At 38.8% G+C, this 12,124-nt stretch overlaps 1 non-coding gene across 1 annotated transcript; it reads left to right on the forward strand.

Annotated features, from left to right (window-relative positions):
- Positions 1–11,734: 11,734 nt before the first annotated feature.
- On the forward strand, positions 11,735–11,842 carry LOC112745584 (small nucleolar RNA R71). The gene has a single exon (XR_003173503.1). It is a non-coding gene; the product is annotated as a small nucleolar RNA R71 (small nucleolar RNA).
- The last annotated feature ends 282 nt before the right edge of the window (positions 11,843–12,124 follow it).

Genomic DNA, 12,124 nt, shown 5'->3' on the forward strand with positions numbered 1-12,124 from the left:
ATAAGTGAAATCTCTTTGGTTTTGATCTTCCCAGCCACAACTTGAGTAGTGATCAAATTCACCAAAACATGGACCATTTTGTGGCTCTGGGAAGTACCCCGTTTCCTGTTCCTGATACTCCCACCCACCATGAGCATAATAACATGAATCATTCTGTGGTGGTGGAGAGTTTCTCATGGATTTTGATTGACCAAAAGATGATGGATACTCCTTTCTTTTTTGCAATGTGCTTAGTCTCAAACAATACTCATCCAAAGATAGTGGAAATCCCATAGTGAGTCAATATCACAAACAGCTAGTGGTTAGTATGCTAACAAGTGAATAAGCAAAGAAAACAAATTAAAATCTGCAGAAATTAGCAGTAATAAACTGAAACAAAAACTATTAACAAAAGAAAAGAAAAATTGCTCAATCTAGTTAACTTCCAATTTGAGAATTGTCAATCGAAAACCAATCCCCGACAACGGCGCCATAAACTTGATGCGCATAAACGTGTTATGCTACGATTTAGGAAATTGCACGATCGGCAAAATTCCTTCCGGCAAGTGCACCGGTTATCGTCGTCAAGTAAAAACTCACAATAGAGTGAGGTCGAATCCCACAAGGATTGGTTGAGTGAGCAATTCGGATTAGAAGTGTGTTCTAGTTGAGCGGAATCAAGATTTGAGATGAGAATTGCGGAATGTAAAATTGGCGGGAAAAGTAAATGACAAGAAAATTAAATGGCTGAATCTTAAATTGCATGAATTAAAGAGCAGAATGTAAATTGCTGAAAGTAAAAGGGAATGGGGATGATTGCAAGAATTGAATTGCGGAATGTAAAGAGAAAGTGGAAATCAGAAATGGGGAATTCATTGGGTTTAGGAGATATTGAAATCTCCGAATCAAAACATGTAAATCTCTTCCTCAACCAATGCATTCATTGAATTTTGCTTGGCAATCTTATATGATTGGATCCCAATTCCTTGGCTCACCAATGCTCTCTAAAAACAAACAAATTCCCAATCCCTTGGTTTAAATGTTCATAAGAAGAGATGATGCTTGATCACTGATTATACCACACAATTTCATGAACCACAATTTGGTAGGATTACATGTCACAATATCCATCCAAACCCCAATCCAATCCACTGTGAGAAAGCTTCTCTAGCATGAATCCTCCATTCCTTTCCCAAGGCTCCGAAGGATTCCAAGTATGAGTAGTCTCTTTCCCAAGACAACTACTCAATGGAATTAGATCGAGAAGCTTTCTAACAAAATTCAAGAGAAAAGATTGAAGAAGAAGATAAACTATTATTGATTCATTGAATTACAATAGAGCTCCCTAACCCAATGAAAGGGGGTTTAGTGAATCATAGCTCTGAATTCAATTACAAAGAAAAAGAAACTAGCTAAAAGTGAAAGTAAAAGTCCCCATCAGGGGCTGGATTCCCCTTCAATCCCCCCTCAAATGCAGAAACTAAGGCCTTTAAATAGGCTCCCTAAATTACAAAATGAAAATGAAATTCAAAGCAAATTACAATCAAATGAAAATAAACTATTCTAGATGATTCTTGTGGCCTTGATTTGGTGTTGTTGATGGGCCTTGCTTGCTTGAAGGGCTGAGTGACATAATTGATCCAAAAAGGATAATGATCCATTAAACTACACTCAAATGTTGCACCCCCTTTCTTGAGTCGTCACTTTGTTCTCTTGTCAACCTTGCCAATTTGATGCCAAATATAGACTATTATACCTCGTTGGAAAGCTATGGATGTCAGCTTTCTAACGCAACTGGAAGCACCTCAATTGGATCTCTACAACTCGAGTTATACTCCATGGAAGGTGAAGAGGTCAGCTGGCCTGATTGCATGTTGGTACTATGCTCTTCTATGCACATTACGGAGCTGTTTTCTCCCTCAATTTTTAGTATCCACCATGCATGCCATATATGCTTGGAAAGCTCTAGATGTCTTCTTTCCAATGCATTTTGAATCACCTCATTTGGAGTTTTGTAGCTCAAGTTATTTATGTTTGAAGAAGGCATGGTCAAGCTGTTCCATATAACACGTTTAAGCTTCAGTTTAAGGTTAAACTGAAGCTTAAACGTGGATAAAGGAAGGGCAGCCCTGGAGGTCGAACACGTTTAACCTCCAGTTTGAGGTCAAACTGGAGGTTAAACGTGGAAGCTTAGAATGGTAGCCCTGGAGGTGTCGAACACGTTTAACCTCCAGTTTGAGGTCAAACTGGAGGTTAAACGTGGAACTCCTTCCTGAGTGGCATTGTCATTCTGGCGTTTAACCTCCAGTTTGAGGTCAAACTGGAGGTTAAACGTGGAATGCTTCTTTGGTGAGACTTTTCATTCTGGCGTTTAACCTCCAGTTTGAGGTCAAACTGGAGGTTAAACTTCATTTCCAGCATTTCTTATCCTTCATGATTTTTGGCGTTTAAGCTCCAGTTTAGGCTTAAACTGGAACTTAAACTCCACATGTGATATTCAAGCTTCCTTTATTGATTTTGTTGCTTCCTTGCCTAGCCTCTTCTTCCCTGAAATCATCCAAACAGTTGCATCAAAGTCTTGCTAAAATTCATGAGAATTCTTCCATTCATAGCATTCAAGGAATATAACTAAAAACTCATGGAATTTGCATAAAAATCTTCATGTTTGAATGATTTAAGACAAGCATGACTATTTGGCCAAAATGATTACTTAAGGCTCAAGAAAATGCATAAAACAACTAAAAATAAAAGAAAAAGGCTAGTGAAACTAGCCTAAGATGCCTTGGCATCATCCATGCATGTGCGTCACTACCATTTTCTTCAAAACTCCATTTTGTGCGTTCCTTCCATTTTTTCATATTTCCTTTCTGTCCTCTAAGCCATTCCTACCCTATGAAGCCTGAAAATACTTAACACACAGATCACGGCATCGAATGGTAATAAAGGATAATTAAAATTAACATTTTCAAGGCATAGGAAACATGTTTTCATATATATCACATAATAAGGAAGGAATTGTAAAACCGTGAAAATTATATGAATAAGTGGGTGAAGAATTGATAAAAACACTCAATTGAGCACAAGATGAATCATAAAATAGTGATTTATCAGTATGCATACATCAAACAATGGAAATATAGAATCAAACAAGACAAATATCACAATTTTAGAGAGAACAACACACACCAACACAAAGTATTGTATGATAAGATGCAACCAATCAAATAGGTTTAAAATCTCACTGGTTTTGTGTGTTCGAGCTCTAAAACCATGTTCCAAATTAAAATTCTTCAAGCAAGTTCAACAAAAATTTTAATTCAAATTAGTGAAATGCTATAAAATAGTTTCTTGGAAAAGAATTCATTACTTCAGCCAAGTAGTACATACATGCAAACAATTAACTACACTCGCAATCTATTATGCAATGCAACAATTAACTAACAAAGAAAATTAAGAATTGGTGTTGGAAAGAAAGTAACTAACCCACGGAAGTCGGTCAACAAATTATTCTCGGTCAACATTTAAATTGTTTGTCACTTAAGCAAACCCAGTAAAATTAACCGAAGTATTTAAACCTCGGGTCGTCTCTCAAGGAATTTCAGGGAAGTATACTTACTATTGGGTATGAGAAAAATATATTTTTGGGGTTTTTGAAATAAGAGACACTAAATTAAAAATGGCAAGAAAATTAAGTAATAACTACGAAAGCTCTTAACAAGGAAAGAGGATTAGAAGTCCTATCCTTATTATCATTATCAATTGTGATGGTAAATATGGATTGCCTTCACTTAGTTAACCTCTAACCAATGGACGAAGGTCAAGTGCATATAATTAACTTGAGTTTACAAGTCCTAGCCAACTCATAGTGAGAGACTAGCTTTGGTGAAGTTCAAGCTAACTGGCAATCTTCAATCACCAATCAACAAAATAATTTTGATAACTCAAGAGTCTCTAATTGATCAATCCAAGTTAAGAACAAAAGAATCTATTTTAAAATCCTACCAAGCATTTTATCAAACACATGGTAGGCACAAAATAAAAGCATGAAAAATTAACAAGGAATATTAAATCTAAACAACCAATTGCAAGCATCAATGACTAACAATTAAAGGGAATAACAATAAACATGGAAAAGATAAATTACATTAAAAGAAATCAAATATAACAAGAGCTCATAAACATAAGGATGACGAAAAAGGAAAATTAACAAGAGAAGAAGATGAACTAAAGTGCTTAAACAAATAAAAGTAAGACAAAAACTAAATTAAAGGAAGATTGAACCTGAACCTAAAGAGAAATTGAAAGAAGAAACCCTAAACCTAGAGAGAGGAGAGAGCCTCTCTCTCTAGAAAACTACATCTAAAACCTAAAATTATGTGTATGATGTGAAGTGAATGAATGATTCCCCCTTCCTGCTCCACTCTGCAGCCTCTAATCTGTATTTTCTGGACTAAAACTGGGTCAGAAGCAGCCCAAAAATTGCCCCCAGCAAAATCTGTTAATTGCAGCACGTGACGCTCTGTCACGGGTACGCGTCAGTGGTGCACGAAATTGTGATCTCAATGGCGCCAAAAACTTGGTACGCACAATCATAATCTCAATTCTTCTTCACAACTTCGCACAACTAACCAGCAAGTGCACTGGGTCGTCCAAGTAATAAACCTTACGTGAGTAAGGGTCGATCCCACGGAGATTGTCAGCTTGAAGCAAGCTATGGTCATCTTGTAAATCTCAATCAGGTAGATTCAAATGGTTATGAGGTTTTGATCATTAAAATATAATTAAAATATAAAATAAGATAGAAATACTTATGTAATTCACTGGTGAGAATTTTAGATAAGCGTATGGAGATGCTTTGCTCCTTCTAAATCTCTGCTTTCCTACTGCCTTCATTCAATCATTCATACTCCTTTCCATGGCAAGCTGTATGTTGGGGGATCACTGTCGTCAATGGCTACCGTCTGTCCTATCAGTGAAAATGGTCCAAATGCGCTGTCACCGCACGGCTAATCATCTGTTGGTTCTCACTCATGTTGGAATAGGATCCATTGATCCTTTTGCGTCTGTCACTATGCCCAACACTCGCGAGTTTGAAGCTCGTCACAGTCATCCCATCCCAGATCCTACTCGGAAAACCACAGACAAGGTTTAGACTTTCCGGATCTCAAGAATGCTGCCAATTGATTCTAGCTTATACCACGAAGACTCTGATCTTTCGGAATAGAGGCTAAGAGATACACACTCAAGCTATTGCAGATAGAACGGAAGTGGTTGTCAGGCACGTGTTCATAGGTGAGAATGATGATGAGTGTCACGAATCATCAAATTCATCAGGTTGAAGTGCGAGTGAATATCTTGGAATAAGAATAAACTTGAATTGAATAGAAAAACAATAGTACTTTGCATTAATTCATGAGGAACAGCAGAGCTCCACACCTTAATCTATGGAGTGTAGAAACTCCACCGTTGAAAATACATAAGTGAAAATAGTCTAAGCATGGCCGAATGGCCAGCTGGTGCACGAAATCGTGATCGTTCATTCCTTGGTAACGGCACTAAAAACTTGATACGCACGTTCATAACTTTAGTTCTTTGTCACAACTTCGCACAACTAACCAGCAAGTGCACTGGGTCGTCCAAGTAATAAACCTTACGTGAGTAAGGTTCGATCCCGCGGAGTTTGTCGGATTCAAATGGTTATAGAGTTTTAATAGTTAAAAGATAAATAAAACGTAAAATAGGATAGAGATACTTATGTAATTCATTGGTGAGAATTTCAGATAAGCGTATGGAGATGCTTAGTTCCTTTTGAATCTCTGCTTTCCTACTACCTTCATCCAATCCTTCATACTCCTTTCTATGGCAAGCTATATCTTGGGCATCACCGTTGTCAATGGCTACATCCCGTCCTCTCAGTGAAAATGGTCCAAAATGTGCTGTCACTGCACGGCTAATCATCTGTTGGTTCTCGATCATACTGGAGTAGGATTCAGTAATCCTTTTACGTCTGTCACTACGCCTAGGACTCGCGAGTTTGAAGTTCGTCACAGCCATCCTTTTCCAGATCCTACTCGGAATACCACAGACAAGGTTTAGACTTTCCGGATCTCAAGAATGGCCGCCAATAATTCTAGCCTATACCACGAAGACTCTGATCGTAGATTAGGAGGCTAAGAGATATGCATTCAAGCTTGTTTGCATGTAGAACAGAAGTGTTTGTCAGGCACGCGTTAATAAGTGAGAATGGTGATGAGTGTCACATAATCATCACGTTCATCATGTTCTTATGTACGAATAAATCTCTTAGAGAAGAAATAGGCTTGAATTGAATAGAAAAACAATAGTACTTTGCATTAATTCATGAGGAACAGCAGAGCTCCACACCTTAATCTATGGTGTGTAGAAACTCTACCGTTGAAAATACATAAGTGAAAATAGGGTAGACATGGCCGAGTGGCCAGCCTCCCATGGTGGTCTCAGAACGTAAAAGTTACATAATGTGTTCCAGAGATATGAAATAAATCACTAAAAGTAGTTTTTATACTAAACTAGTAACTAGGGTTTACAGAAATGAGTAAATGATGCAAAAATCCACTTCCGGGCCAACTTGGTGTGTGCTTAGGCTGAGCATTGAAGCTTTCACGTGTAGAGGTCTTCCTTGGAGTTAAACGCTAGTTTGTAACCTGTTTCTGGCGTTTAACTCTGCTTTGCAACCTATTTCTGGTTTTTAACTCCAGAATAGGGCAGAAAGCTGGCGTTGAACGCCAGTTTGCATCGTCTAAACTCGGAATTGAGAGCGCACCATTTATACTCTTGTACCTCCAGAAAATCCACTTTGAGTGCAGGGAAGTCAGAATCCAACAGCATCTATAGTCCTTCTTTAGCCTCTGAATCTGATTTTTGCTCAAGTCCCTCAATTTCAGCCAGAAAATACCTGAAATCACAGAAAAACACACAAACTCATGGTAAAGTCCAGGAATGTGATTTTTAATTAAAAACTAATAAAAATATAATAAAAACTAATCAAATTATACTAAAAACTATGTAAAAACAATGCCAAAAAGCGTATAAATTATCCGCTCATCACAACACCAAACTTAAATTGTTGCTTGTCCCCAAGCAACAGAAAATCAAATAAGATAAAAAGAAGAGAATATACTATAAATTCCAAAATATCAATGAAACTTAGCTCCAATTAGATGAGTGGGACTAGTAGCTTTTTGCCTCTGAACAGTTTTGGCATCTCACTTTATCCCTTGAAGTTCAGAATGATTGGCATCTATAGGAACTCAGAATTCAGATAGTGTTATTGATTCTCCTAGTTCAGTATGTTGATTCTTGAACATAGCTACTTTATGAGTCTTGGCCGTGGCCCTAAGCACTTTGTTTTCCAGTATTACCACCGGATACATAAATGCCATAGACACATAATTGGGTGAACCTTTTCAGATTGTGACTCAGCTTTGCTAGATTCCCCAATTAGAGGTGTTCAGGGTTCTTAAGCACACTCTTTTTTTGTTTTGGACCTCGACTTTAACCGCTCAGTCTCAAGTTTTCACTTGACACCTTCACGCCATAAGCACATGGTTAGGGACAGCTTGGTTTAGCCGCTTAGGCCAGGATTTTATTCCTTTAGTCCCTCCTATCTATTAATGCTCAAAGCCTTGGATCCTTTTTACCCTTGACTTTTGGTTTAAAGGGTTACTGGATTTTTGCTCTTGCCTTTTAGTTTAAAGAGCTTTTGGCTTTTTCTGTTTGCTTTTTCTAATAATTTTTTTTGCAAGCTTTTGTATTCACTGCGTTTTCTTGCTTCAAGAATCAATTTTATGATTTTTCAGATTATCAAATAATATTTCTCCTTTTCCATCATTCTTCAAGAGCCAACAATTTTAACATTCATAAACAACAAATTCAAAAGATATATGCACTGTTGAAGCATTCATTTAGAAAACAAAAAGTATTGTCACCACATCAAGATAATTAAACTAATTTCAAGGATGTATTCGAAATTCATGTACTTCTTGTTCTTTTATAATTAAAACATTTTTCATTTAAGAAAGGTGATGGATTCATAGGACATTCATAGCTTTAAGACATAGACACTTAGATACTAGTGATCATGTAGTAAAGACACAAACAAAAATAAAGCATAAGGCTCAACACCGAAAAACAGGAAAATAAGAACAAGGAGATTAAAGAACGGGTCCACCTTAGTGAGGGTGACGTCTTCCTCTTCTTGAAGAACCAATGGTGCTCTTGAGCTCCTCTATGTCTCTTCCTTGTCTTTGTTGCTCCTCCCTCATAGCTCTTTGATCTTCTCTAATCTCATGGAGAATGATGGAGTGCTCTTGGTGTTCCATCCTTAGTTGTCCCATCTTGGAACTTAATTCTCCTAGGGAGGTGTTGATTTGCTCCCAATAGTTTTGTGGAGGGAAGTGCATCCCTTGAGGCATCTCAGGGATTTCATGGTGAGAAATTTTCTCATGCTCTTGTTGAGGTCCATGATCTCTTGTTTGCTCCATCCTTTTCTTAGTGATGGGCTTGTCCTCATCAATGAGGATATCTCCCTCTATGTCAATTCCAGCCGAATTGCAGAGGTGGCAAATGAGGTGAGGGAAGGCTAACCTTGCCAAAGTGGAGGACTTGTCAGCCACCTTGTAGAGTTTTTGAGGTATAATCTCATGAACTTTCACTTCCTCCCCAATCATGATACTATGGATCATGATGGCCCGGTCTATAGTAACTTCAGACCGATTACTAGTAGGAATAATTGAGCATTGGATGAACCCCAACCTTACATTTTCCGGACTGAAATCTAAGTATTTCCCCCGAACCATGGTAAGCCAATTCTTTGGATTCCGGTTCCTACTTTGATCATGGTTCCTAGTGATCCATGCGTTTGCATAGAACTCTTAAAACATTAAGATCCCGACTTATTGAATAGGATTAGAGAGAACTTCCCATCCTCTTCTTCTAATCTCTTGTCAGATCTCCAGATATTCGCTCTTTTTGAGCTTAAAAGGGACCTCAGAGATCACCTTTTTCTTGGCCACAACTTCATAGAAGTGGTCTTGATGGACTTTTGAGATAAATTTCTCCATCTCCCATGACTCAGAGGTGGAAGCAATTGCCTTCCCTTTCCTCTTCCTTGAGGTTTCTTTGGCCTTAGGTGACATTGATGGTTATGGAAAAACAAAAAGCAATGCTTTTACCACACCAAACTTAAAAGGTTTGCTCGTCCTCGAGAAAAAAAAGAAAGAAAGTAGTAGAAGAAGAAGAAAATGGAGAAGATGGAGGGAGAAGGTGTATTCGGCCAAAGGGGAGAAGTGGTGGTTGTAATGTGTGAAAATTGAGTAGTGTTGAGGGGTTTATATAGGGTTGGGGGGAAGGGTAGGTTTCGGCCATTATGGTTGGGTTTGGCAGGGAAAAAAATTTGAATTTTGGAGGTTGGTAGGGTTTATGGGGAAGAGTGGATGGATATGAGTGGTTAAGGGTATATAGGGAAGAGGTATGGAGGTGATTGGTGAAGGGTATTTGGGGAAGAGAGTTATGAAAAAGTGTGAAGAGGAGAGAAGAAAAGGTAGGGTAGGTGGGGATTCTGTGGGTCCACAGATCCAGTGGGGTCAAGGACTTAGCATCCCTGCTCCAATTAGGCGTGCAAATGCCCTTAGAGTGCATGTCTGGCGTTAAACGCCAGCTTGCTGCTTGTTTCTGGCATTTAACGCCACTTCCATGCTCTGTTCTGGCATTAAACGCCAGTCTGGTGCTTGTTTCTGGCGTTTAACGCCAGCTTGATGCTTCTTTCTAGCATTAAACGCCAGTTTGATGCTTCTTACTGGCTTTTAAACGCCAGTAAGTTCTTCCTTCAGGGTGAGCTATTTTTAATGCTGTTTTTCATTTTGTTTTTGATTATTCAGTAGTTTTTGTGACTTCAGATGATCATCAACCTAAAGAAAACATAAAATAGAAATGAAAAATAATTAAAAATAGTTAAATAACATTGGGTTGCCTCCCAACAAGCGCTTCTTTAACGTCAATAACTTGACAGTGAGCTCTCATGGAGCCTCACAGATATTCAGAGAATTGTTGGGACCTCCCAACACCAAACTTAGAGTTTGAATGTGGGGGTTCAACACCAAACTTAGAGTTTGGTTGTGGCCTCCCAACACCAAACTTAGAGTTTGACTGTGGGGGCTTTGGTTAACTCTGCAGTGAGAGAAGCTTTTCATGCTTCCTCTCCATGGTTACAGAAGGAGAACCTTGAGTTTTAAATACAAGGTAGTCCTCATTCAGTTGAAGGACCAACTCTCCTCTGTCCACATCAATCACAGCTCTTGTTGTGGCTAGAAAGGGTCTTCCAAGGATGATGGATTCCTCCTCATCCTTCCCAGTGTCTAGGATTATGAAATCAACAGGGATGTAAAGGCCTTCAACCTTTACTAGCACGTCCTCTACTAGTCCATAAGCCTTTTTTTTGAGTTGTCTGCCATCTCTAATGAGATTCTGGCAGCTTACACCTCAAAGATCCCAAGTTTCTCCATCACAGAGATTGGCATAAGGTTAATGCCTGAGCCCATGTCACACAGAGCCTTCTCAAAGGTTATGGTGCCTATGGTACAGGGTATTAAGAATTTACCAGGATCCTGTTTCTTTTGAGGTAATTTTTGCCTATCCAATGCATTCATTTCATTGGTGAGCAAGGAAGGTTCATCTTCCCAAGTCTCATTATCAAATAATTTGGCATTCAGCTTCATGATTGTACCAAGGTACTTAGCAACTTGCTCTTCAGTAATGTCTTCATCCTCTTCAGAGGAAGAATACTCATCAGAGCTCATGAAGGGCAGAAGCAGGTTGAATGGAATCTCTATGGTCTCTAGTTGAGCCTCAGATTCCTTTGGTTCCTCAAAGAGAAACTCCTTATCGGTCAGTGAACGTCCCAGGAGGTCTTCCTAACTAGGATTCACGTCCTTCTCCTCCTCTCTGGGTTCGGCCACACCATGTAAGGTTATGGCCTTGCACTCTCTTTTTGGATTCTCTTCTGTATTGCTTGGGAGAGTACTTGGAGGAGTTTCAGTGACTCTTTTACTCAGCTGGCCCACTTGTGCCTCCAAATTTCTAATGGAGGACCTTGTTTCATTCATGAAACTTAGAGAGGCCTTAGATAGATCAGAGACTATATTTGCTAAGCTAGATGGATTCTGCTCAGAATTCTCTGTCTGTTGCTGAGAGGATGATGGAAAAGGCTTGCTATTGCTAAACCTGTTTCTTCCACCATTATTAAAGCCTGGTTGAGGCTTTTGTTGATCCTTCCATGAGAAATTTGGATGATTTCTCCATGAGGTATTATAGGTGTTTCCATAGGGTTCTCCCATGTAATTCACCTTTACTATTACAAGGTTCTCAGGATCATAAGCTTCTTCTTCAGAAGATGCCTCTTTAGTACTGTTGGATGCAGCTTGCAATCCATTCAGACTCTGAGAAATCATATTGACTTGCTGAGTCAATATTTTATTCTGAGCCAATATGGCATTCAGAGTATCAATTTCAAGAACTCCCTTCCTTTGAGGTGTCCCATTACTCACAGGATTCCTTTCAAAAATGTACATGAACTGGTTATTTGCAACCATGTCACTAAGTTCCTGAGCTTCTGCAGGCATTTTCTTTAGGTGAATGGATCCACCTACAGAGTGGTCCAATGAATCTTAGATAATTCAGACAGACCATCATAGAATATATCCAGGATGGTCCATTCTGAAAGCATGTCAGAAGGACACTTTTTGGTCAACTGCTTGTATCTCTCCCAAGCTTCATAGAGGGATTCACCTTCTTTCTGTTTGAAGGTTTGAACATCCACTCTAAGATTGCTAAGCTTTTGAGGAGGAAAGAACTTGGCTAAGAAAGCCGTGACCAGCTTATCCCAAGAGTTCAGGCTATCTTTAGGTTGAGAGTCCAACCATATTCTAGCTCTGTTTCTTACAGCAAACGAGAAAAGCATAAGCCTGTAGACCTCAGGATCAACCCCATTGGTCTTAACAGTATCACAGATTTGCAAGAATTCAGTTAAGAATTGAAAAGGATCTTCTGATGAAAGTCCATGAAACTTGCAATTCTGTTGCATCAGAGAAACTAATTGAGGCTTTAGCTC

The sequence above is a fragment of the Arachis hypogaea genome, chromosome 14 (assembly GCF_003086295.3).
Source record: "Arachis hypogaea cultivar Tifrunner chromosome 14, arahy.Tifrunner.gnm2.J5K5, whole genome shotgun sequence".
Taxonomy (NCBI): domain Eukaryota; kingdom Viridiplantae; phylum Streptophyta; class Magnoliopsida; order Fabales; family Fabaceae; genus Arachis; species Arachis hypogaea.